The sequence below is a fragment of the Zea mays genome, chromosome 5 (genome assembly GCF_902167145.1).
Source record: "Zea mays cultivar B73 chromosome 5, Zm-B73-REFERENCE-NAM-5.0, whole genome shotgun sequence".
Classification (NCBI taxonomy): domain Eukaryota; kingdom Viridiplantae; phylum Streptophyta; class Magnoliopsida; order Poales; family Poaceae; genus Zea; species Zea mays.
The window spans coordinates 118,948,489-118,973,129 of record NC_050100.1 but is presented as its reverse complement, the minus strand read 5'-3'; positions in this window follow the sequence as shown (position 1 = coordinate 118,973,129).

Here is a 24,641-nt window from a genome sequence, read left to right as displayed (position 1 = left end):
TAACCTGCTTCGGTTCTAATCGTCCCCGTTGCCTGAGAGATCAACGGCCAAGATCTCCCCTCCCCACACCGATGAGCGAGAGCGGCGGCGGAGGCAAATCCACGGCGGACGCCATGGCCGGAGAAGTCTCCGCGGGGTACGAATGCATCAACCTTGAAGGGAGTTGGCGCAACACGAAGCTAGCCCATGGACGAACACCTGGGAAACGATTTTGCCGAACGCCACACAACCGAATACCCCTGACCGCGATACGGGCGGCGCCCGAACGACATCCCCCGCACAAAGGCCAAATTCGTGCCCAATTCGCCCACGATTGATGACGGCGCGGCATTAGATAGGTAAAAGAATACGGAAAGGGTAAAGAATTGGGAGCTCACCGAACGCCGCGATCTAATTGGTGCTAGACTTCCTACGGCGGACCACCGGACGCGATGTCGGATTCCGGCCGCCACTGGATTGATTCCCTCCCCTAATTCGTCAACGGGTGATCCACCGGCAAGCCTCCGAAGCACCCCGTCAAGCCACGGACTCTCGGACGCCAGCCGTGGGTGAGGTCAACGCCGGCGGCGAACACGACACTAAACTCCCCGAAGCAGCTGGATTTTCCGTGTAACGAGAGGAGGGTGAGGTTTAGGGTTCGGCGTCCGGTCTTATACCCACCTGGGATCGACAACAGGGGGAAAGTGGCGCCCGAATCCTGCGGAGTTCGTTGCGCGCGGCAGTTGAGGGCGAGGCAGCTCAGTGCGCCCGAGTCCTCAGGCAGAGACGGCGCACGACGCGGAGAAGAACGGGAGCCTGAAGTCTGGGGCCCGCGGTCAGTGAGTCGGGGCGCGCAGTAAAGGGAGTTGGGCCGAGCGCAGTTGTTTTCCTGATGGGCCGAATTGATGAAAGTTGGCCCGCGGATGAAGTTTTCCTTTATCCATTTTCTGGTTTAACTTTCCCCTTTTATTTTAAATTTCCAATTTAAACTCCAAATATACATGTGAATTTTGTACTCACTTAAAGGCAGATTTTGATCTTACCCCTATGAATAAAGTTTGTATTTATACCCTTCTTTTGTATTATATAGTATTTCTTTCCTTCCTTTCTCAATTCTAGAGTGCAAATTGGGTTAGAACTAATTCTCTTCTTTTATGTATTCTTACCATCATCACCGCTGTGTACAAATGCACAAACCATTAAACACCAGCATGATGCATGTATTGTTTGAGTGTCTTTTGTTAATTATTCATTTGTATAAGTGAGGTGTTCACATGTGATGATGCATAAAGATCAAACTCACATAAAGAGAAATTGTTCCTCTACTGGTATTATTCCTAGCAATTACAAAGTGGGTGTTACAAATCCTACCCCCCTTAAAAATAATCTCGTCCTCGAGATTAAGAAGATCTAGGGAAAAGGTGGGGAAAATCTATACGAAGCTCTTCTTCTCTTTCCCAAGTTGCTTCATCTTCACCGTGGTGACTCCATTGTACTTTACACATCTTTATCACCTTATTTCTTGTAACCCGAGTCAAAGTATCCAAAATCTTGATCGGGTACTCCGTGTAAGTCAAATCACCTTGAACGCTGAGCTCTTCCATTGGTAACTGTTCCTCAGGGACACGGAGACACTTCTTAAGTTGTGACACGTGGAACACATTATGCACATCCGATAGAGTAGCAGGTAACTCGAGTTGGTATGCCATCTCCCCAACTCTTCTAAAGATCAGGAATGGTCCAATATAGCGAGGGGACAATTTGCCCTTAACTTTGAATCTCCTCATTCCACGAAGTGGTGACACCTTGAGGTACACATAATCTCCTTCTTCAAATTCCAGTGGCCTCCTTCTATTATCAGCATAGCTCTTTTGCCTGGTTTGAGCCACCCTCAAATTCTCTCGAATTATACGAACTTGCTCTTCTGCTTCTTGAATCAATTCAAGCCCAAAGAATTGTCTTTCTCCCGTCTGATCCCAATACAAAGGAGTCCTGCACTTCCTTCCATATAAAGCTTCAAAAGGTGACATCTTCAGACTGGCCTGATAACTATTATTATATGAGAACTCAGCATATGGTAGACTTTTATCCCAACTACTACCATGCTGAAGAGCACAAGCTCTCAACATGTCCTCCATTACTTGATTAGTCCTTTCAGTCTGTCCATCAGTCTGAGGGTGGTAGGACGAACTATATTTCAACTTCGCATCCATATTCTCATGAAAACTTTTCCAAAAGCTGGAGGTAAACTGTGATCCTCTATCCAAAATGATCTTCTTCGATACACCGTGTAGAGACTCAATTTGGGACATGTATAACTTAGCCAATTGTGATCCCTTATAAGTAGTCTTACCGGAATGAAATGAGCCACTTTGGTCAATCTATCCATAATCACCCATATAGCATCATATCCTTTAGAGGTGCGAGGCAATCCAGTAATGAAATCCATACCGAATCCTAATACATCTTTGTACTCCTAGTATGAATAGAATAACCCGAGTCATGGGCTTCCTTCAGTATAGTCTCATGAAGGCTTTTAATATCAGGAACACACATCCTGTCTTTGAACCATACGGTGCCCTGCTCATCTTTCGTAAATTCCGGAACTCGACCTTCAGTAATCAGATCCTTGATCTCTTTTATTTTAGCATCACCAATTTGTCCTTTGCGGATCTCTTGCTCCAAAGTAGGTTCCACATCAATAGTAACTCCTTCAGTGTGAGCAACTATCCCCAGGTTCAGTCTCCTGAAATCCTCAACAATATCATCGGGTAGCTGGGCAACAACAACTGAATGAACATGCTCCTTTCGACTCAAGGCATCTGTAACCAATTTTGCCTTGCCTGGGTGGTAGTGAATCTCCAAATCATAATCCTTAATAAGCTCCAACCAACGGCGTTGCCTAAGGTTGAGATCCTTCTGAGTGAATATATACTTCAAACTCTTATGATCCGTATATACTTGGCACTTAGTCCCCATAATGTAGTGTCTCCAAATCTTAAGTGCATGCACAACTGCTGCTAGTTCCAAGTCATGAGTGGGGTAGTTCAGTTCATGCTTCCGCAACTGACGAGATGCATAGGCAATCACATGTCCTTCTTGCATGAGCACACATCCTAAGCCTTGGCCACATGCATCGCAATAGATGTCAAATCCTTTCTGTAGGTCTGGCATAACCAATACTGGTGGCGACATTAATCTTTTCTTCAATTGCTCAAAGCTGTCTTGGCACTTCTCGTCCCACTTAAATTCTTTTCCTTTCTCCAAAAGCGAGGTCATAGGTTTGGCAATCTTAGAGAACCCTTCAATAAATCTCCGATAATATCCTGCTAATCCCAAGAAACTCCGAATCTCGGTAACTGTAGTGGGTGCTCTCCACTCCATTATCTCCTTAACCTTAGCAGGATCCACTGAAATTCCTCCATTAGAAATAATATGACCAAGAAATGGCACCTCGCCAATCCAAAACTCGCACTTGCTGAACTTGGCATATAGCTAGTTATCTCGTAGCTTCTGTAGCACCAATCTCAGATGTTCCTCATGGTCGTTATCACTCTGAGAATAAATGAGAATATCGTCGATGAATACCACGACGAATCTGTCCAAATACTCCATAAACACCTTATTCATCAAGTTCATAAAATAAGCTGGTGCATTGGTTAATCCAAACGACATAACAGTAAACTCATATAATCCATATCGAGTCGAGAAATTGTCTTGGGAATGTCCGATGGCCTAATCTTCATTTGATAGTATCTCGATCGGAGATCATTCTTCGAGAATACTCTTGCACCTCTTATCCGATTAAATAAATCCTCAATGCGGGGTAATGGATACTTGTTCTTCACAGTGACATCATTAAGGGTCCTATAATCCACGCACATCCCTTGCGATCCATCTTTCTTCTGTACAAACAGAACTGACGCTCCCTAAGGTGAGAAATTCGGACGAATGTACCCAGCCTCTTGTAATTCCGTTAATTGCTTCTTAAGTTCCTTTAACTCTTTTACAGACATCCTGTATGGCCGTTTGAAAGTAGGGGCAGCTAGGTAAGGGATCAATGACAAACTTAACTTCCCTATATGGTGGCATCCATGTAACTCTTCTGGGAAGACATCCGGAAAATCTCTAACCACACGGATGTTGACACCAACAAACTTCCCATCGACTAAGAATGTCGCTAGTCTGGTGACGGTAGTTACTGCAGTCCCAACTTCAATTTTTTTCCTTTGGAACGGGTGAGTTCTACGGTTCCCTTAGCACAGTGTATATACTGCCTTTGCCTTTCTTAACCATGATATACCAAGGATCATGTCTATAGTGCTCTCTTCTAACACTATAGGGGTAGTCCATCTGGGTTAGAAATACAGGGTAAGAAAGAAAGAATTGTAGACAAGGCATGTAATTACGAGTAATGTTACTACGGGGGATTTATTAGCTAAGTAGATTAGTGTGTCACCCACTAAAGCTAATACATTACCTTATGGTGGTACATGCTAAGATGTCCATATATAATATATCAATCAATCAAAGAAGCAAATCAAACATTTAACATCAGAACAATCAAACAACATTTTTAAAGAAAATAGTTTTAATTTTTGTCTTGGGTTCCCTATCTCTTAAAAAGATCATAGTGGTAGGATTCCAAGGTGCGAAATCCATCTTGTCTTAGAGTAGAAAAGATAAGAATGATCAGAGTAGAATAGCAAAAGGTGAGACAAGATCAAGATGAGATGAGTATAGAATGAGTCAGAGTAGGGTAAGTAGATAAGGGTTTTGTCCATTTCTATCTAGGTTTCGACCTACAGTCAACATTTCCTCTGATACCACTTCTGTAACACCCGGCTTTAAGGAACAAAGCCAGGTGCATCTCATACATGCGCCAAGAAGACAACATATATAATAACAGAGTGTATAGAGATAAATGTCGTAAAACATCAGAGTATTTATTACATAGCGGAAGACTTATTACAAAATAAAAGTGTAAACATAAAACAAACTAAGGATCGTCGGCGCCAATGTCGACTGAGAAACGCCACCTAGATTAGATCGAACTCCTCAGTGTTAGGCGGCTCCTCTTCGACCACCTGCTCTTCTCCTGTGGGGGGGGGTGTGAGACAGCAAGAGTGAGCTCACATACGTTCATAGCTCAACAAGTCGTGGGGAATAATGTGGCATAAACTCACCAAAGGTGGGAGTTCATGTAGTGTAAGGCTAATCAATGGAATAAAGGCTGAGGCTGAGCATTGCTTTTATAAGTTGGTCAAAATTTTATTAGCAATTACTAAGTGTAAGTAAATACCAAACCATAAGTAAAGTAATAGAACAAAATTAATAACAAACCCATGCAATGCAAATGACAAAATTGAATTTAAGTTCCATAATTTAAACATCAGAGAGTCCTGAGCTGCTCATGACCGTGAGCTCGGCTAGTATACCAGTTTTACACTCTGCAGAGGTTGTACCCTTTACCCACAAGTCATGTTACCCATCTGCCAAGGGGTCATGAATCCCATACACCTCTACCTAGGAAGCGCGGCAGGGCAACACTACGAGGCCTTTACAAAGTTCCACTAGCTTCCGAAAACCCGCTACAGTTTATGGGAAGATCCAGTACAGGGTTCCTGGCTGACCGCCATCGCAGCAAAATCAACCAGGGACCTCCCCGCACTGACCTCTCCCCTGCTGCCCTTGCCCCTTTCGGGTAAGGTAGTCTTCCACTAGATTTCCTAATTAGTCAGCCAAGGGCGTCCCATTAAACCCTTGTGGTGGCACGTGGTTCTCAAGTTAAGCTCTATGTTCCAATTAACATTAATGATCTCAACATGAACATAAATAGAATAACAAAAATAACTGGAACATAGAGGTAATAAATGATTATCCCAAAACCATGTAAAGCAATAGCAAACTACCCAAGTGATTCAGGGGTGAACAAGGTAATGAGATAAACAATCTAGGGTAACCTATTGGGTCCCATCAAAATTAACCTATGCATGGATAAGTGATATTAAAGAACATTATTGGGTAAAAAGTGGTCAAGGGCACAACTTGCCTTCAATGAGCTCCTGCTCAGCTACTTCAATCTGCTGCTCACCAGGATCCTCAGCAACGGGCTCTTCTACTCGCCACAATACAAACAAGCACAGGATATAGGGAAAATTAACATTACACCAAGCATGTAAACAAAATACACAGAGATATTCTACATATTAAAATAAAAACCTAGGAACTGGAATCATAATTTTCTGAGTTATAGATTTCGAGTTATGCATTTTCAAAAGTTTTATGTGCTTTAAATAGGATTAAGTGATAAATAAATTTCTTGCTGTTTTCATGACATAACAGAGGCCCTAGGTGCTAAAGAATAAAATTACAAAATTTTAGGAACTGGAATGAAGTGATTTGGAGTTAGTATGAATTTTCTATGAATTTATTAAGTTCTAGTAATTATTTTCATATTAAAAATTCATTTTCTATTTACTTTCTCTGGTTTTCGTGTTGACTGGACTGGGCCTCAAAATCTGAGAACAGCAGGGGGCTCGGGGTAAAAATCCAGAGACACAGTGCACAGTGACTAATGGACGGCGGGTTCTATTTCAAAGGAACCTAGGGTCTCATAAGCAAAACGCCAAGCCCGAAGGGGTATGGACGAATCTAAGCCGTCCGATCATGGATCTGTGGTCCAACTAGATTGCGCGAAGGGTTCTAATCTGAGCCGCCCATTTTGAATCGGACGGTTCCCGCGACCCAAACCGAAGTCCCCCATTAACCTGCTTCGGTTCTAATCGTCCCCGTTGCCTGAGAGATCAACGGCCAAGATCTCCCCTCCCCACACCGATGAGCGAGAGCGGCGGCGGAGGCAAATCCACGGCGGACGCCATGGCCGGAGAAGTCTCCGCAGGGTACGAATGCATCAACCTTGAAGGGAGTTGGTGCAACACGAAGCTAGCCCATGGACGAACACCTGGGAAACGATTTTGCCGAACGCCACACAACCGAATACCCCTGACCGCGATACGGGCGGCGCCCGAACGACATCCCCCGCACAAAGGCCAAATTCGTGCCCAATTCGCCCACGATTGATGACGGCGCGGCATTAGATAGGTAAAAGAATACGGAAAGGGTAAAGAATTGGGAGCTCACCGAACGCCGCGGTCTAATTGGTGCTAGACTTCCTACGGCGGACCACCGGACGCGATGTCGGATTCCGGCCGCCACTGGATTGATTCCCTCCCCTAATTCGTCAACGGGTGATCCACCGGCAAGCCTCCGAAGCACCCCGTCAAGCCACGGACTCTCGGACGCCAGCCGTGGGTGAGGTCAACGCCGGCGGCGAACACGACACTAAACTCCCCGAAGCAGCTGGATTTTCCGTGTAACGAGAGGAGGGTGAGGTTTAGGGTTCGGCGTCCGGTCTTATACCCACCTGGGATCGACAACAGGGGGAAAGTGGCGCCCGAATCCTGCGGAGTTCGTTGCGCGCGGCAGTTGAGGGCGAGGCAGCTCAGTGCGCCCGAGTCCTCAGGCAGAGACGGCGCACGACGCGGAGAAGAACGGGAGCCTGAAGTCTGGGGCCCGCGGTCAGTGAGTCGGGGCGCGCAGTAAAGGGAGTTGGGCCGAGCGCAGTTGTTTTCCTGATGGGCCGAATTGATGAAAGTTGGCCCGCGGATGAAGTTTTCCTTTATCCATTTTCTGGTTTAACTTTCCCCTTTTATTTTAAATTTCCAATTTAAACTCCAAATATACATGTGAATTTTGTACTCACTTAAAGGCAGATTTTGATCTTACCCCTATGAATAAAGTTTGTATTTATACCCTTCTTTTGTATTATATAGTATTTCTTTCCTTCCTTTCTCAATTCTAGAGTGCAAATTGGGTTAGAACTAATTCTCTTCTTTTATGTATTCTTACCATCATCACCGCTGTGTACAAATGCACAAACCATTAAACACCAGCATGATGCATGTATTGTTTGAGTGTCTTTTGTTAATTATTCATTTGTATAAGTGAGGTGTTCACATGTGATGATGCATAAAGATCAAACTCACATAAAGAGAAATTGTTCCTCTACTGGTATTATTCCTAGCAATTACAAAGTGGGTGTTACATGACGATGGCCCGGCGCTTCTGCGCAGCGTCTTGACGGTCCTTGTTCATCACTACTGAAAGGGAATTAGGCTTACACCTAGTTCCTAATGGATTTTGGTGGTTAAATTGCCCAACACAAATAATTGGACTAACTAGTTTGCTCTAGTGTATGAGTTGTATAGGTGCCAAAGGTTCACACTTAGCCAATAAAAAGACCAAGAACTGGGTTCAACAAAGGAGCAAAGGGATAACCGAAGTGTGCCCTGGTCTGGCGCACTGGACTGTCCGGTGTGCCACCGGACAGTGTCCGGTGCACCAGAGGACTCCAAGTCAAACTCGTCACCTTCGGGAAAATCCAGAGGCGCTCCGCTATAATTCACCGGACTGTCCGGTGTACACCGGACAGTGTCCGGTGCCCCAAGGAAGAGCGGCTCTGGAACTCGTCAGCCTCGGGAATTTGCTCCGCTATAATTCACCGGACATGTCCGGTGTACACCGGACTGTCCGGTGAGCCAGCGGGGCGATGGCTACTTCGCGCCAATGGTCACCTGCAGGCGCATTTAATGCGCGCCAGCGCGCGCTGAAGTCAGGCACGCCCATGCTGGCGCACCGGACACTCTACAGTGCATGTCCGGTGCACCACCGGACATCCAGGCGGGCCCAGAAGTCAGAGCTCCAACGGTCGGAACCCAACGGCCTTGGTGACGTGGCTGGCGCACCGGATATGTCCGGTGTGCACCGGACTGTCCGGTGCACCATGTGACAGTCAGCCCCACCAAACGGCTAGTTTGGTGGTTGGGGCTATAAATACCCCCAACCACCCACCATTCATAGCATCCAAGTTTTCCACTTCTCAACCACTTACAAGAGCTAGGCATTCAATACAAGACACACCCAAGTGATCAAATCCTCTCCAATTCCACACAAGGCTTTATTGATTAGAGAGAGAGATATGTCGTGTTCTTTTGAGCTCTTGCGCTTGGATTGCTTCTTTCTTTCTCACTTGTTCTTGTGATCAAAACTCCATTGTAACCAAGGCAAGGGACACCAATTGTGTGGTGGTCCTTGCGGGGAAGTTTTGTTCCCGGTTTGATTTGAGAAGAGAAGCTCACTCGGTCCGAGGGACCGTTTGAGAGAGGGTAAGGGTTGAAAGAGACCTGGCCTTTGTGGCCTCCTCAACGGGGAGTAGGTTTGCGAGAACCGAACCTCGGTAAAACAAATCCGCGTGTCACACTCTTCATTCGCTTGCGATTTGTTTTGCGCCCTCTCTCTTGGACTCATTATTATTTCTAACGCTAACCCGGCTTGTAGTTGTGATTAATTTTGTAAATTTCAGTTTCGCCCTATTCACCCCCCCCTCTAGGCGACTTTCAATTGGTATCAGAGCCCGGTGCTTCATTAGAGCCTAACCGCTCGAAGTGATGTCGGGAGAACTCGCCAAGAGGGAGATGGAGACCGGCGACAAGCGCGCTACAAGCCACGGGTCGACTTCATCGGAAGAGTCCCGCAACAAGAGGAAGGAGAAGAAAAGCTCCTCCAACAAAGGGAAGGGGAAGGAGAAGAAATCCTCTTCCCACAAGTCGAATCGGAGAGGCGACAAACACAAGAGGATGAGGAAAGTGGTCTACTATGAGACCGACTCTTCATCACCATCAACCTCCAACTCCGATGCACCGTCCGTTACTTGTAAGCGCCAAGAGCGCAAGAAGTATAGTAAGATTCCTCTACGCTATCCCCATGTTTCAAAACGTACTCCATTACTCTCCGTTCCATTAGGGAAACCACCGGTTTTTGACGGTGAAGATTATAATATGTGGAGTGACAAAATGAGGCATCATCTAACCTCACTCCACACAAGCATATGGAATGTTGTTGAGTTTGGTGTACAGGTGCCATCCGTAGGGGATGAAGACTACGACTCGGACGAGGCGGCTCAAATTCACCACTTTAACTCCCAAGCCACTACTATACTCCTTGCCTCTCTAAGTCGAGAGGAGTATAATAAGGTGCAATGGTTAAAAAGTGCGAAGGAAATTTGGGACGTACTCAAGACCGCGCACGAAGGAGACGAGGTGACAAAGATCACCAAGTGGGAAACGATCGAGGGGGAGCTCGGTCGCTTCATGCTTCACCAAGGGGAGGATCCACAAGCTATGTACAACCGCTTGAAGACCTTGGTGAACCAAGTGTGCAACCTCGGGAGCGAAAAATGGGATGACCATGAGATGGTCAAGGTTATTCTTAGATCCCTCGTATTTCTCAATCCTACACAAGTTCAATTAATTCGAGGTAATCCTAGATATAAACTAATGTCTCCCGAGGAAGTTATAGGAAAATTTGTGAGCTTTGAGCTAATGATTAAAGGCTCAAAGAAAATCATCGAGCAAGGCACCTCCTCCACACCTGAAGCACAACCGGTCGCATTCAAGGCGACGGAGGAGAAGAAGGAGGAGTCTACATCGAGTAGACAACCCATCGACGCTTCCAAGCTCGACAACGAGGAGATGGCGCTCATCATCAAGAGCTTCCGTCAAATCCTCAAACAAAGGAGGGGGAAGGACTACAAACCCCGCTCCAAGAAAGTGTGCTACAAATGTGGTAAGCCCGGTCATTTTATTGCAAAATGTCCAATATCTAGTGACAGTGACAGGGGCGATGACAAGAAGGGGAGAAGAAAGGAGAAGAAGAGATACTACAAGAAGAAGGGCGGCGATGCCCATGTTTGTCGGGAGTGGGACTCCGACGAAAGCTCTAGCGACTCTTCCGACAACGAGGACGCCGCCAACATCGCCGTCACCAAGGGCCTTCTCTTCCCCAACATCGGCCACAAGTGCCTCATGGCAAAGGACGGCAAAAAGAAGAAGGTTAAATCTAAATCCTCCACTAGATATGAGTCGTCTAGTGATGAAAATGCTAGTGATGAGGAAGATAACTTATGCATTCTTTTTGCCAACCTCAACATGCAACAAAAGGAGAAACTTAATGAATTGGTTAGTGCTATTCATGAGAAGGATGATCTCTTGGACACCCAAGAGGACTTCCTTATTAAAGAAAATAAGAAGCATGTTAAGGTCAAAAATGCTTACGCTCTAGAAGTAGAAAAATATGAAAAACTTTCTAGTGAGCTAAGCTCTTGCCATAAAACTATTGACAACCTTAGAAATGAAAATGCTAATTTGTTAGCTAAGGTTGATTCTCATGTTTGTAATGTTTCAACTTGCAATCCTAGAGATGATAATGTTGATTTACTTGCTAGGATTGATGAGTTGAATGTTTCTCTTGCTAGCCTTAGGATTGAAAATGAGAAATTGCTTGCTAAGGCTAAAGATTTTGATGTTTGCAATATTACTATTTCTAACCTTAGAAGTGAAAATGATATATTACATGCTAAGGTTGTAGAATTAAAATCTTGCAAACCCTCTACATCTACCATTGAGCACACTTCTATTTGTACTAGATGTAGAGATGTTGATGTTAATGCTATTCATGATCACATGTCTTTAATTAAACAACAAAATGATCACATAGCAAAATTAGATGCTAAAATTGCCGACCATAACTGAGAGAATGAAAAATTTAAATTTGCTCGTAGTATGCTTTATAATGGTAGACGCCCTGGCATCAAGGATGGCATTGGCTTCCAAAGGGGAGACAATGTCAAACTTAATGCCCCTCCTAAAAGATTGTCTAATTTTGTTAAGGGCAAGGCTCCCATGCCTCAGGATAACGAGGGTTACATTTTGTACCCTGCCGATTATCCCGAGAGCAAAATTAGGAGAATTCACTCTAGGAAGTCTCACTCTGGCCCAAATCATGCTTTTATGTATAAGGGTGAGACATCTAGTTCTAGGCAACCAACTCGTGCTAAGTTGCCTAAGAAGAGAACTCCTAATGCATCAAATGATCATGACATTTCATTCAAAACTTTTGATGCATCATATGTTTTAACTAACAAATCCGGCAAGGTAGTTGCCAAGTTTGTTGGGGGCAAATACAAGGGCTCCAAGACTTGTGTTTGGGTACCCAAAGTTCTTGTTTCTAATGCCAAAGGATCCAAAACCGTTTGGGTACCTAAAGTCAAGAACTAAACTTGTTTTGTAGGTTTATGCATCCGGGGGCTCAAGTTGGATACTCGACAGCGGGTGCACACACCACATGACAGGGGAGAAGAAGATGTTCTCCTCCTACGAGAAAAAACCAAGATCCCCAAAGAGCTATCACATTCGGGGATGGAAACCAAGGTTTGGTCAAAGGATTGGGTAAAATTGCTATATCTCCTGACCATTCTATTTCCAATGTTTTTCTTGTAGATTCATTATGTTACAATTTGCTTTCTGTATCTCAATTATGCAAAATGGGTTACAACTGTCTTTTCACTGATGTAGGTGTCACTGTCTTTAGAAGAAGTGATGATTCAATAGCATTTAAGGGAGTGTTGCAGGGTCAGCTATACTTGGTAAATTTTGATAGAGCTGAACTCGACACTTGCTTAATTGCTAAGACTAACATGGGTTGGCTCTGGCACTGCCGACTAGCCCATGTTGGGATGAAGAATCTTCACAAGCTTCTAAAGGGAGAACACATTTTAGGACTAACCAATGTTCATTTTGAGAAAGACAGGGTTTGCAGCGCATGCCAAGCAGGAAAGCAAGTTGGCGCCCATCATCCACACAAGAACATCATGACGACCGACAGGCCACTGGAGCTCCTACACATGGATCTATTCGGCCCGATCGCTTACATAAGCATCGACGGGAGTAAGTACTGTCTAGTTATTGTGGATGATTATTCTCGCTTCACTTGGGTATTCTTTTTGCAGGAAAAATCACAAACCCAAGAGACCTTAAAGGGATTCTTGAGACGAGCTCAAAATGAGTTCGGCTTGAGGATCAAGAAAATTAGAAGCGACAACGGGACGGAGTTCAAGAACTCTCAAATTGAAGGCTTCCTTGAGGAGGAGGGCATCAAGCATGAGTTCTCTTCTCCCTACACCCCACAACAAAATGGTGTAGTGGAGAGGAAGAATCGAACTCTATTGGACATGGCAAGAACCATGCTTGATGAGTACAAGACACCAGATCGGTTTTGGGCCGAGGCGGTCAACACCGCCTGCTACGCCATCAACCAGTTATATCTACACCGAATCCTCAAGAAGACATCCTATGAACTCCTAACCGGTAAAAAGCCCAATATTTCATATTTTAGAGTTTTTGGTAGCAAATGCTTTATTCTTGTTAAAAGAGGTAGAAAATCTAAATTTGCTCCTAAAACTGTAGAAGGCTTTTTACTAGGATATGACTCAAACACAAGGGCATATAGAGTCTTTAACAAGTCCTCAGGACTTGTTGAAGTTTCTTGTGACATTGTGTTTGATGAAACTAATGGCTCTCAAGTAGAGCAAGTTGATCTTGATGAGATAGGTGAAGAACAGGCTCCGTGTATCGCGCTAAGGAACATGTCCATTGGGGATGTGTGCCCTAAGGAGTCCAAAGAGCCTCCACATGCACAAGATCAACCATCCTCCTCCACGCAAGCATCTCCACTAGCTCAAGATGAGGACGAGGCTCAAGTTGATAAAGGAGAAGATCAAAGAGTTGAGCCACCTCAAGAAGACGGCAATGATCAAGGGGGAGGTGCAAATAATCAAGACAAGGGGGATGAAGAACCAAGACCGCCACACCCAAGAGTCCACCAAGCAATCCAACGAGATCACCCCGTCGACACCATCCTCGGCGACATTCATAAGGGGGTAACAACTAGATCTCGTGTTGCACATTTTTGTGAGCATTACTCTTTTGTTTCCTCTATTGAGCCACACAGGGTAGAGGAAGCACTACAAGATTCGGATTGGGTGGTGGCGATGCAAGAGGAGCTCAACAACTTCACTAGGAATGAGGTATGGCATTTAGTTCCACGTCCTAACCAAAATGTTGTAGGAACCAAATGGGTTTTCCGCAACAAGCAAGATGAGCATGGTGTGGTGACAAGGAACAAAGCTCGACTTGTGGCCAAAGGATACTCCCAAGTTGAAGGTTTGGATTTCGGTGAAACCTATGCACCGGTAGCTAGGCTTGAGTTAATTCGTATTTTATTGGCCTATGCTACTTACCATGGCTTCAAGCTTTACCAAATGGACGTGAAAAGCGTCTTCCTCAATGGACCAATCAAGGAAGAGGTCTATGTTGAGCAACCTCCCGGCTTTGAAGATAGTGAGTACCCTAACCATGTCTATAAGCTCTCTAAGGCGCTTTATGGGCTCAAGCAAGCCCCAAGAGCATGGTATGAATGCCTTAGAGATTTCCTTATTGCTAATGGCTTCAAAGTCGGAAAGGCCGATCCTACACTCTTTACTAAAACTCTTGAAAATGACTTGTTCGTATGCCAAATTTATGTTGATGATATTATATTTGGGTCTACTAACGAGTCTACATGTGAAGAATTTAGTAGGATCATGACACAAAAATTCGAGATGTCTATGATGGGGGAGTTGAAATATTTCTTAGGATTTCAAGTGAAGCAACTCCAAGAGGGCACCTTCCTAAGCCAAACGAAGTATACTCAAGATATTCTAAGCAAGTTTGGAATGAAGGATGCCAAACCCATCAAGACACCCATGGGAACCAATGGGCATCTCGACCTCGACGAAGGAGGTAAATCCGTCGATCAAAAGGTATACCGGTCGATGATAGGCTCTTTACTCTATTTATGTGCATCACGACCGGATATTATGCTTTCCGTATGCATGTGTGCAAGATTCCAAGCCGACCCTAAGGAAGCTCACCTTACGGCCGTAAAACGAATCTTGAGATATTTGGTTTATACTCCTAAGTTTGGGCTTTGGTATCCTAGGGGATCCACATTTGATTTAATTGGTTATTTGGATGCCGATTGGGCAGGGTGTAAAATTAATAGAAAGAGCACATCGGGGACTTGCCAGTTCTTGGGAAGATCCTTGGTGTCTTGGGCTTCAAAGAAGCAAAATTCCGTCGCTCTTTCTACCGCCGAAGCCGAGTATATTGCCGCAGGCCATTGTTGCGCGCAATTGCTTTGGATGAGGCAAACCCTTAGGGACTATGGTTACAAATTAACCAAAATTCCTCTTCTATGTGATAATGAAAGTGCAATCCGCATGGCGGATAATCCCGTTGAGCATAGCCACACTAAACACATAGCCATTCGGTATCACTTTTTAAGGGATCACCAACAAAAGGGAGATATCGAGATTTCTTACATTAATACTAAAGATCAATTAGCCGATATCTTTACCAAGCCACTTGATGAACAAACTTTTAACAAACTTAGGCACGAGCTAAATATTCTTGATTCTAGGAACTTCTTTTGTTGATTTGCACACATAGCTCATTTATATACCTTTGATCATGTATCTTTCATATGCTATGACTAATATGTTTTCAAGTCTATTTCAAACCAAGTCATAGGTGTATTGAAAGGAAATTGGAGTCTTCGGCGAAGACAAAGGCTTCCACTTCGTAACTCATCCTTCGCCGTCACTCCGAGCAACTCTCCATCTTTGAGGGAGAGATCACTCTTCTACTTTGGTATATTCTTCACTCACTTATTTATGACCAAAGGGGGAGAAAGTAATTCCAAGGGCTCTAATGACTCCGTTTTTGGCGATTCATGCCAAAGGGGGAGAAAGTATTAGCCCAAAGCAAAAGGACCGCACCACCACCTAATTTTAAAAAGGTTTTTCAATTGGTATGATTCTCAATTGATAAATTTCAAATTGGTATCTTATTGTATTCAAAAGGGGGAGAAAAGTAGTTTTTCAAAATTGATATGACAACACCCTCTTGAACACTAAGAGGAGAATTTCATCTAGGGGGAGTTTTGTTAGTCAAAGGAAAAGCATTTGAAACAAGGGGAGAAAAATTCAAATCTTGAAAATGCTTCACAAAATCTTATTCATTTATCTTTGACTATTTGCAAAAGAACTTTGAAAAGGATTTACAAAAGAATTTGCAAAAACAAAACATGCGGTGCAAGCGTGGTCCAAAATGTTAAGAAATAAAGAAACAATCCATGCATATCTTATAAGTATTTATATTGGCTCAAATCCAAGCAACCTTTGCACTTACATTATGCAAGCTAGTTCAAATTATGCACTTCTATATTTGCTTTGGTTTGTGTTGGCATCAATCACCAAAAAGGGGGAGATTGAAAGGGAATTAGGCTTACACCTAGTTCCTAATTGATTTTGGTGGTTGAATTGCCCAACACAAATAATTGGACTAACTAGTTTGCTCTAGTGTATGAGTTGTACAGGTGTCAAAGGTTCACACTTAGCCAATAAAAAGACCAAGAACTGGGTTCAACAAAGGAGCAAAGGGATAACCGAAGTGTGCCCTGGTCTGGCGCACCGGACTGTCCAGTGTGCCACCGGACAGTGTCCGGTGCACCAGAGGACTGTCCGGTGCACCAGAGGACTCCAAGTCAAACTCGTCACCTTCGGGAAAATCCGGAGGCGCTCCGCTATAATTCACCGGACTGTCCGGTGTACACCGGACAGTGTCCGGTGCCCCAAGGAAGAGCGGCTCTGGAACTCGTCAGCCTCGAGAATTTGCTCCGCTATAATTCACCGGACATGTCCGGTAAGCCAGCGGGGCGACGGCTACTTCGCGCCAACGGTCACCTGCAGGCACATTTAATGCGCGCCAGCGCGCGCAGAAGTCAGGCACGCCCATGCTAGCGCACCGGACACTCTACAGTGCATGTCCTGTGCGCCACCGGACATCCAGGCGGGCCCAGAAGTCAGAGCTCCAACGGTCGGAACCCAACGGCCTTGGTGACGTGGCTGGCGCACTGGACATGTCCGGTGTGCACCGGACTGTCCGGTGCACCATGCGATAGTCAGCCCCACCAAACGGCTAGTTTGGTGGTTGGGGCTATAAATACCCCCAACCACCCACCATTCATAGCATCCAAGTTTTCCACCTCTCAACCACTTACAAGAGCTAGGCATTCAATACAAGACACACCCAAGTGATCAAATCCTCTCCAATTCCACACAAGGCTTTAGTGATTAGAGAGAGAGATATGCCGTGTTCTTTTGAGCTCTTGCGCTTGGATTGCTTCTTTCTTTCTCACTTGTTCTTGTGATCAAAACTCCATCGTAACCAAGGCAACACCAATTGTGTGGTGGTCCTTGCGGGGAAGTTTTGTTCCCGGTTTGATTTGAGAAGAGAAGCTCACTCGGTCCGAGGGACCGTTTGAGAGAGGGTAAGGGTTGAAAGAGACCCGGCCTTTGTGGCCTCCTCAACGGGGAGTAGGTTTGCGAGAACTGAACCTCGGTAAAACAAATCCGTGTGTCACACTCTTCATTCGCTTGCGATTTGTTTTGCGCCCTCTCTCTTGGACTCATTATTATTTCTAACGCTAACCCGGCTTGTAGTTGTGATTAATTTTGTAAATTTCAGTTTCGCCCTATTCACCCCCCTCTAGGCGACTTTCAACTACCGACACAACAGCAGCAATATTTCGTCCGTAAGGAAACACCTTCAAGTCGCGTGCTATGCGGGACGTATAGAAGTCTTCGCCAGCCGCGCGGGGGATCGGAACATTCTTGGGCCATCGACCCCCGGTAATCTCCAGCATTCGCGCCGAAGACTCCCGGAGCTCGGTCGAAGACATCCTTCCCCCGAGGGCTACGCACGTCCCCATCAAATCCACAGCAAAACTATCAGACACCCCCATTCCCCCACTATAGTACCTAATTTTCTCTTCTTAGCTGCCGGGGCAGCGTCCTGTGAAGGCCCTTCCTCGGTCACGCCCATCGGTTTCTTCCCACGGCGATCGGTGGCGTCTTCCCCGTGATAACCACTGTATGGCAAGCGGTTCAATTCGAAGACCTGATTCAATATGTCGTTGGACCCACTGATATCCCAGCTCTGCAGACCCTCTGTCTTCGGCACGTAGCGCCCCACGATCCTCACCACACCGTCTTCCACTTCACGCACGAACGCGGCGGGATCCCGGCCGCGCAGATCCAACATGAAGGCAGGACTTCGCACCCACTGCCCGCCCCGGGAGGGCATCTTGCGAGGGCATACTTCACCCAGCGCCCAGCCATGCGCAAAGGGCCATACCCCATACCCGACAAATTCCTCAACTAAATCGCGCCCGCAACTCATGCGGGCAGCGCACCGAAGGGCTCCTTCGTCTTCATCATCCTCCGGCACCTCAAACTACGGGTACGCTACGTAATAATGGGAGCACATGACGCCCACGGGGAGCCCTGGGTGGTCTTCGACTGAGCCTTCGGAAACGTAAAACCAGAAATCCCACCAGTTGCCCCACTTATTGCGGGCGCAGAGAACCAATTCCACGACCTCCATCGAAGTCTTGCCGGTCCTTGGCGTAAATGTGCATGATCCAAATTGTGCAATCTCATGTCCAATTTTCCTCTTTTGCCAATGCAGACAGTAATGTGTTGCGAAGACCTCCACAGAGGGCTGGCCGCCGTACGAGGTCGTCGCCGAGACATACTTTGCCAGGGCCACCATGGCATTCCGCGTCAGCTGGTGGACCTGGACCTCGAACTTCCGCAGGACCTCCGCCACGAATCGATGTGCAGGCAGACGAAGACCAGCAACGAAAAACGCCTCAAACACGACCAGCTCGCCCTCCGGCTCGGTGACCTCCTCCGACCCCGGGACACGCCCCACTCCGCTGCCAAAATATCCAAGTTGTTGCATATCCTGAACGCGGACCGAGGAAATCCGCAACACGCCAAACTCCATTGTATCACCAGGATGTAAGTCCTCTGCCGCCAAGTTGCTCAAAGTGTCCTCAGACGATGCGCCAGCCGGCGGTGTACTTGCAGTAGATGAGGAAGAGGACGGCATGGCTGCGTACCGTCGGTGGCGATGGGCGGTCTGCTTGACGTGGGCCAGATCTCCGACAAGCAGGAGCAAGGAGGGCAGGCGAGAGGACGAGGGGTTTCAAAAGGAGGCTAGGGTTTTGCGGCGCGCAGAAAGTGAACCTGAACTGCCCCGCCCCGCCCCGCCCTCCTTTTTATACACGAGACATGACGCTTCGGGAAACCCGCAGTCCAACAGTACCGCGTTCGTCAATGGTCACATCAAAAACCCCCGTGGAACCATTTCGAGCGAGGGCAACATCTCCACCATCTAGCGACGTCTCCGGCACCAGATGACTTAGTCGAACTGGTCCCTCGGAGGGCAAATGTTTGGGCAAAGGCGAAGACGCTACCCTTCGCTCCAGCCTTCGTCTATCTCGCTGCGCCAACGGAAGCAGAAGAACCGGCGAGGTCCACCCTTCGCCTTGTACACTACGAGACGAAGGCCTACGACGACGTCGCCCCGTTCCATGTCCTCACTCGACCCGGAGGCCCACGTGGGATTCGGCCCATTGTAACAGGCCCCGCACGGAGAAGGGTGTTACGGGCCTGATTTGTAATAGCTTTTCTGTAATGACAGTCTGTAACCCTCCTTTATAGGAATATTCTGGAGATAGTCTAGGTGCCTGTGGGTACATGCGTCCTTACATTGAGACGTTGGGCACTCATGAACCTATAAATACCCCCGTACAATGCCCTTGAGAGGCTGGATTAACAGAGCTATTGCCATCTCGAGTTGAAACCTTGCTTACGTTGTTTGCATTCCCCCGTTGGATCAACTTGCCCAGGAGAGCAAGTTCCAACAGGTGGTATGGGACGCCCTTGGCTAAATAACTAGGGAAGTCTTATGTTGGGTGCTGGTCGTGGTCGACCGGAACGGGGGCATCTGGCAAGCGCTTATAGTTCCGGCTCAGGTAGATTGGATACGGGCATAGTTCCCAAAGCTTTACCCTACAGTCTGGACTATAAGTTGGTTACGTTAGATGTGCTCTATGTAGTTTGACCATTTCCAGCATTTGCATATTGAGGACTCTAGGGAAAAGCCTCGTAGTGAGACCTTAGCCATTCACCTCAGAAGTGAATACGGGTCTGATTAACCTAGGCTAGAAGGGAATCGTGACTCATGGGTAAAGATGCGCCACCTCTGCAGAGTGCAAAACTGATATGTCAGCCATGCTCACGTTAAGAGCAGCCTGGACTCCTCACATGATAATTTAACTTGAAGATGGACATAAATCGAGATCCGATGATCTACCAATGTTTTGCTTAAGTGGTTTCACTTAAGTGTTTTTGATATACTCGTATATCTTTGTTTAATGGGAATACATGGATACACACTTATTAGTAAGATAGGTGTTGTTAATAAAATATTGACCAACTAAAATGCTTATTGCTCAACCTTAGCCTCACCTTGTTAACTTGCATTAATTTTCCCCCACTTGCTGAGCCCCGACCATAATTGAGCTCACCCTTGCTAATATTTTGATCAGAGAGTAATGCTGGAGACTTCGTTGATGACGACGATGAGCTTTAAGTCTAACGATGCGCCGGTCATCTTCTGTGGGTGATTACCCATGTTATTTAATTCTGCCCTACTTTGATGTTGATACTTGTTAAAGATACAATGATTCTGATGATGTAATAAATTACTCTACTCTCTTTACGCCTTTATTCCATTGTCTTTTGATATATTACACTTGTGATGTCAACATATGTGTGGAAATGGATCTTGGCACACATATGCTATGTGCACGGTTCTGCCCACCGGAACCGGGTGTGATAGAAGTGGTATCAAAGCAATGCTGACCCTAGGTCGTTAGACTAGTTAGAAATGGAAAGCCTTGTTTGTTCAAAACATGCTAATTTCATTCTTATAAAATTATTTTATCAGCCTTACCTCTTTAAAATTCAACTGAGTTGACACTTTCTCTTGTAGATGCTTCGTACCCTCCAAACCACTAGGGTTAACACCAGCTACGCCCCTCCGCCACGACAAATTCCTGTCTACCAAGTGGTAATAGAGGAAGTTCCGGTGGATCTCCCTCACATTCGAGTGGAGCATGGAGTCATCCTGGAAGATAGCTCAGAGGACCTTCTACCGATGCCCACCCCGTTGGTGGAGTCACTGGCCTTCACAGCTAGGTCATCAACCTCGACACCTCCTACACCAGCCGTTCAAGCTCCTGTACCCAGAGGCGACGACCCAGACGACTCTGGGGACGATGATGATGAGATGACGACGACAACGAAGACGAAGAGGAACAAGTCAATGAGGAGTCCAACTACGCCCAGCAGGACTACTTCATGGGGTTTGGTCCTATCACCGAACATTACACATCAATGTTCGAGACGGGGCACTTCCTCAACCTGCTGCAAGACGTGCTGCATGTGTTGGGAACCTACGTCCGACTCTTGTACGAGACAAGGCGAGTGAGCGAGCCTCCCCGGGCTTGCTACTACATCACTCGCATTCACATCAGGGTGATGGATGCAGGGGATAGGGGATTCAGGACTCTATCTGCTCATGAGTCCCTGACACTGCTATCCACCTACGCTGCTTCGGTCAGCGATGTTGCTAGAAGGACTCTTTGGTTTCTCAGCCACACCTACCAGCAGCAGCTGCATGACACAAGGTTTAGGCATCTCCCTCTGCGTCTGAGTGGAGGAAGCTAGACCAGCATCGTTCCAGGTGGAGCTGGTGAGGATCGCCTCAACACCCTAGCTGGTGTGGTGGTCGGTCTCAACACCAACCTGGACAGTGGCACCCTAGATCTCTCTAGGGTGCACTTGGAGCTGGAGGATGCCCATGCCAGGATTGTAGCCCTTGAAGCCATACTTCAAGAACGGGATCCGCCTGAAGCCCAGGTCCCGCCATGGCATTGTCTTCGCCTCACAAGAGGCTTCACTATGGGGAGCCTAGATCCATCACTAGGCTACTTTTAAAGTTTAAGTTATCAATTGTAATAAGTTAGTTCTCGCGTCAGACGATGAATACTCTTTTAAAGTTATCTTTATAATAATAACAACCATGTGATGGTGTTGGTAGATATGTTTGAGTTGGATTTTTGTTTGAGTGCAATGGTCTTATGGAATGATGGCCATAAGAGCATATAAATAAAACATAAACTTAAAGCTATTCCCCTCTAGAATCTTTATTACTCCCCACTTTTCTAAGAGGTTCACTTTCTAACCAACCAGATGATGAACGCTCGTACAGGACCCAACAACAACAGGAACCAGCGTGGTCAACAGATACCACCACCACCGAACCCTAACATAGAACAGTTCATCGCCGCTCAAATGCAGCTTCTACAGGGACTCACTGCATCTATGCAGTAGATTCAACAGAATCAGCAGAATCAGCAACACCAACAGCAACAACAGTATGCACCCCCGACTAGAGATAAGCATCGGAATTTTATGAGCCATCACCCGCCTATGTTCTCTCATGCGGTTGATCCTTTGGATGTCGATGACTGGCTCAAGGTCATCGGAAAGAAGTTGGATATCACCCAGTGCAACGATCGGGAGAAGGTCTTGTACGCCTCGGGAAGACTCAAGGGTTCCACGTCCGATTGGTGGGATGCCTTCACAGCGGCACACGCCAATGCTGATACAATAACCTAGTAGGAGTTCCAAGTGAACTTCCACGCTCATCATATTCCCTTGGGAATTATGAAGTTGAAGAAGAAAGAGTTCCTTTCCCTTACTGAAGGGAATATGACTGTCAGTGAGTACCGTGATCGCTTCACTCAGCTTTCACACTACGCACCAGAAGAGGTGGATACAGAAGCGCCAAGAGCGTTGCTAGGAAGGACTAATTAGACCCCTGAATTATCAACTGTAGAGTCATATCTTCCCTAACTTCCAAACTCTGCTGAACAAGGCAATTGGCCTTGAGAGGAAAAGAAGGGAATTGTCTGACCATAAAAGAAAGTTCCAAGGTTAGTCCAGCAGAAATACCCACTCGAACAACGCTCAAGGTTCTCAGTTTCGCTCTAGAAATCAGGGTGGAAACAATTATCAGATGCAACACTCTGGACAACAAGGCCAGAGGAATAATCAAAGTCAAAACTAGTAGAGGAACTACTCTCAGACCAACCAAAGATCTGGTGGTAGTTCGCAGACTCGACAAGGTGGCACCGTGAACACGCAGGCCAGAAGCAACAACACACCAGTCCAACCCAATGGATGTTTCAAGTGCGGTCATCTTGGCCATTATGCTAACAACTGCCCTAGGCGCAACCAGCAGACACCTCAGAAGAGCAACAATCAGAGGAATGACCAGAACACCCCTACTCGTGGATCTGCACAGAACAGGACTCCGTAGAACCAGAGTAGAGGAAGAGTCAACCATGTGACAACAGAAACTGTGCCTGAGGATGCCGACGTGGTGTATGGTATGTTCCTTGTTAACTCCATACCTGCATCAGTTTTATTTGACTCTAGAGCATCGCATTCATTTATAACTGAGTCATTCGTGGAAAAGCATAACTTACCAAAGCACCATCTTAAGAAGATGTTACACATAAGTTCACCAGGAGGTGACATGAAGGCCACACATTCATGCCTCCATGTTAATCTCAAGATTCAAGGAATATATTTTCCAGTCAACCTAGTGGTCCTAGGATCCAATGGTATTGATGTGATTCTTTGATGTGACTGGTTGATAAGTCGTGATGGAGTGATACAATGTGGCAATGGAACAATTATGTTGACAAGTCCTCAAGGTGAAAGAGTCCAAGTTAGCACAGACATGTCAACAAATGCAAAAGGGAAGATAGCGATAAATCACTTGGAAGAAAAGCCATTGGAAAATATCAAGGTAGTGTGTGAATACCCAGACGTATTTCTGGAGGAATTACCAGGTATGCCAGCTGACCATGATATAGAGTTTTCTATTGAATTATTAACCAGAACTGCACCTATCTCGAAAAGACCTTATAGAATGGATGTCAAGGATTTAGTAGAACTGAAGAAACAAATAGAAGAATTACTAGAAAAAGGTTTCATTCGCCCAAGTTCATCCCCTTGGGGAGCCCCAGTTCTATTTGTGAGCAAGAAATATGGTTCGAGGAGAATGTGTGTTGATTATAGAAGTTTGAATGAAGTAACCATTAAGAATAAATACCCATTACCTCGGATTGAAGATTTATTTGATCAGATGAAGGGAGCTAAGATATTCTCGAACATAGACCTAAGGTCGGGATATCATCAGTTGAATATTCGAGCAGAAGATGTACCCAAGACAACCTTCACTACGAGATATGGATTATATGAGTTTTTGGTCATGTCGTTTGGACTAACTAATGCACCAGCATACTTTATGAACTTGATGAATAAAGTATTCATGGAATATCTGGATCAATTTGTGGTCGTATCATTGACGACATACTGATATACTCTCCGAATGAAGAAACACATGAAGATCATCTAAGGCTAGTCCTACAAAAGCTTCGTGACAACCAATTGTATGCAAAGTTCTCGAAGTGTGATTTTTGGTTGAAGGAAGTCGCTTTCTTAGGACATATTTTTACTGATGGTGGAATTAAAGTGGACCTAGGAAAGATAAGTGAAATACTAAATTGGAAGCAACCAAAGGATGCGTCCAAGATCAGAAGTTTTCTTAGATTGGCGGGATACTACAGAAGATTTATTGAAGGTTTTTCCAAGTTAGTGAAACCTCTTACCTCTC